Below are 3,931 nucleotides of genomic sequence, written 5' to 3' on the forward strand. Positions count from 1 at the left end.
AGAGGAACAAGTGAGGGCAGAGGGGGAAGGAAAGAAGGGAGAAGAAAAAAAGAATGGAAGGGAAACGCTTTTGTAAATAAGGAGGGGAACAGGGGTTGAAGAGAGGGTAGGGGAATGGGGAAAAAGAATCAAGTTATATCACAGACAGGCACAAACTCTATAATGAATGTGATCATTATGCACACCTAAAGTGTACCAATAAACAATTAAAAAAAGAAAAAAAAGGCAGGAAGAGGGGTTCAAAGGAGAAGGGAATAGAAAAAAAAGAAGCAAGATATGTCATGTACAGGTACAAACTCCCTATGATGAATGTCATCATTATGTGCATCTAAAATGTACCAATAGGGGCTGGGAATTTAGCTCAGTGGCACAGCGCCTGCCTGGCAAGCACAAGGTCATGAGTTCAATTCCTGTACCAGAAAAAAAAAAAAAAAAAGTACCAATAAAATAAAAAGAAATGCCAGGTGTGGTGCCTCATGCCCGTAATCCCAGCACTCAGGAGGCTGAGGCAGGAGTATCGTTGTGAGTTCAAGGCCAGCCTGGGCTACAAAGTGAGCTCAAGGCCAGCCTGAACTGCATAGCAAGACCCTGTCTCAAAAAGGAAAAAAAAGAAGAAAATAAAAAGAAAAAAATGTCACATCACATCACACCTGTGCTCGAAACCTTCATGACCAGCCCCCGTCACAGCCTAGAGAGCCCTGCGTGCCCCCTCCCCCGTGTTTGTCCTCATCACGTCTCCCTCCACCCCTTCCTCCTTCTGCTGCAGCAAACTGGCCTCCAACCATGCTCCCTCCTGCCCCGGCGTGAGCTGTGCCCTCTGCTTTCCCGTCTCCCGCCAGAATCGATTTGGTGTCTGTCTTACCTCTCAGCTCTACTCACTCGTCCTTTTAGCAAGGCCTACTCTAGCCTCTGCATCTAAAGTAGAACACCGCCCCCGCACATCCTGCCCATAGTATTTATTACCACGTAGCAATTCAACATTTATTTGTTAATTTGTTTATAGTCCCCCTGCCTTTCCTACCAGGAAGGGGCTATCATCTGTCGCAATCAATCACTACTGCATTTCCAGCACGCACGTCAGAATTTGTGAAATAAACTTAATGAATAAATGAAATGATTATAATACTTTGGCAGGCACACTGTAATCTCTGATGATTTTTTCTAGTTGTTTCATGTGTTAATTGGTCTGCGATAATCTATCTCAAAATATAGAGGTTTTTTCCCCCAAGAGACAGTGTCGTGTTATGTTGTCCAGGCTGGGCTTGAGCAATCATCCTGGGCTCACATGCATACGCCTGCCTCAGCCTCCTGAGTCACTCAAAGTGCCATCACACTGGGCTTTACAGAGGTTTTCCAAATAAGAACGCTCAGTTATTTTGTTTATGAAGCTGCGATTTGGGCAAAACTCAGTGAGGAAGGTTTAACCATACTCCATCTGGGATCAAGGGAAGGAGCGCAACTGGGGACTGGCGCTCCCACAGTCAAGCACTAGCAGTGCGGCTCCTCCTCACATGAGCCTGCCCATGACATCCTGGGCTTCCTCACTCAATGGTGGCGAAGTTCCAAGAAAAGCCAGGTGTGGTGCCTCACGCCTAGAAACAAGGTTTCTTGAGAGTGTTCCAAGAGAACAAATTAGAAGTGCATGGCATAGGCCGACTTCACTGAACTCGGTTAAGGCAGTTACAAAGTCACACCTAAGACAAGGGAGACATGGATTTCGCCCTCTAATGGGGAGAGTAGAATAGTTACAGAAGGGCATAAGGAATGGAAAATAACGTTGTACTATAGATACCATTGAAAAACATCATTGGCTGTGCTAATTAAACCAGTCATTGAGAAACTGTAAAATAATTGTAACAAATACATTTGTAAACTGGGCATGGTGGTGCACACCTATAATCCCTATAATCCCAGCACTCAGGAGGCTGAGGCAGGAGGATTGTTGCAAGTTTGAGAAGAGCCTGGGCTGTAAAGTGAGCTCAAGTCCAGCCTGAACTGCATAGTAAGACCCTGTCTCAAAAAAAAAAAAAAAAAAAAAAAAAAAATCTGTAAACTAATTGTAACCATGAATACTTAGGTAAATATATCAGTAGGTTTGGAACTGTGTTACATAATAACTTGGTCTCCTGTTTTAAAAGTTACACTTAAAGCCAGGCATGGTGGCTCACACCTGTAATCACAGCACTCAGAAGGCTGAGGCAGGAGGATTCAAAAGAGTTCAAGGCCAGTTTGGGCGACATAGTAGTTCAAAGCCAACCTGGACTGCATAGCAAGACTCTCAAACAACCCCCCAAAAAATCAAAAGAAAGAAAAGTTACACTTAAAACTGCTTATAATGGCATACCTCTAGTCTTAGCTACTTGGGAGGTTGAGGAGAACCACTTCAGCCCAGGAATTCAAGACCAGATCTCATCTCAAAAAAGAAAATAAAAAGTTATACTCAGAGGATCTCAGAAATCTAATTTCTATCTGGATTTTGCCAGTACTACCTGCCTTGCTTGTTTAGAGTCCATAATCACTTCTTTTTTGTTTGTTTTTTTGTGATGGGGTCTTGCTTTGTAGTATAGTCAGGCCTTCAACCTATGGTGATCCTCCTGCCTCAGCCTCCCAAGTGCTAGGATTACAGGTATGTGCCACCATGCCCACTCTGAGTCTGTAATCATTACTTCAAAAAGGATTTCAAACTGGGTTTGGTGGCACACACCCGTATAATCCCAGCACTCAGGAGGCTGAGCCAGGAGGATCACTGCAAGTTCAAGGCCAGCCTGGGCTACATAGTGAAACCTTGTTTCAGGTGCATGCCTGTAATCCCAGTACTCAGGAGGCTGAGGCAAGAGGATCGGGAGTTCGAGACTAGCCTGGGCTACAAAGTGAGCTCAAGGCCAAGACCCTGTATATCGAGACCCTGTGTCAAAAAGACAAAACAAACAAACAAAAGGATTTCAATCAAGACTGAATTCTTGCTCCTTTATTTCCTCTCTCCTTAAACGAATATAGTAAATTGAGTATAAAGTAACAATGCAGTATAAAGTCAATACATTCATTCCTGTAACATACCCTCACAAATGTTCTAATCTTTTCTTTTTGTTTTGAGATGGGGTTTCACTATGTTACCCATGCTGGTTTGAGACAGGGTCTCACTATGCAGTTCAGGCTGGACTTGAACTCACTCATGTGGCCCAGGCTGGCCTCGAACTCACAATGATCCTCTTTTTTTTTTTTTTTTTTTTCCCGGTACCGGGAATCAAACTCACGACCTTGTGCTTGCCAGGCAGGTGCTGTGCCGCTGAACTAAATCCCCAGCCCCTCACAATGATCCTCTTACCTCAGCCTCCCCAACTCTGGGATTACAGGCATGCGCCACCACACCCAGTTTAAATGTCTGAATTCTTAACTTATCTTTTTCTTAAATATTCTTTGTTCTGGTTTATTTCTAGCTGCCCCCCAGGAGCCTCATAGGCTCATAGACTGGGCTGTTGGAAAGTGACTGCATTATGGAGTTTATAGCTGGTTCACTGTGAGGCGGTGGGGTCTGTTTGGAAGATGTGCGTCAGCAGGAGTGTGGCCTGGAAGATTTCTCTTTCCCCAAGTCCTTCCTTCACTCCCTCTGGTTCCTGTCCGCCATGACTTGAGCAGCTTTTCCTTGGCCATGTCCCTCTCCCGTGCTGTCCCGCCTTGAAGCCAGCAGGCCGTGGACTGTAAACATGAGCCTAAACAAACCACCCCTCCTCTAAGCTGTGGGTGTTGTGTCCCAGAGACAAGGAAAGTGACTAAGACACACTCCTGTGCAGTTCGACAGACATGGATTAAAATTCAGGTCTATTACAATTATTTGTTTATGGGGCTGGGGATTTAGCTCAGCGGCAAAAGCGCCTGCCTGGCAAGCGCAAGGTCGTGAGTTCGGTTCCCGGTACCGGAGAAAAACCAAAAA

The sequence above is a fragment of the Chinchilla lanigera genome, unplaced genomic scaffold (genome assembly GCF_000276665.1).
Source record: "Chinchilla lanigera isolate Chin_1 unplaced genomic scaffold, ChiLan1.0 scaffold00022, whole genome shotgun sequence".
Lineage (NCBI taxonomy): Eukaryota > Metazoa > Chordata > Mammalia > Rodentia > Chinchillidae > Chinchilla > Chinchilla lanigera.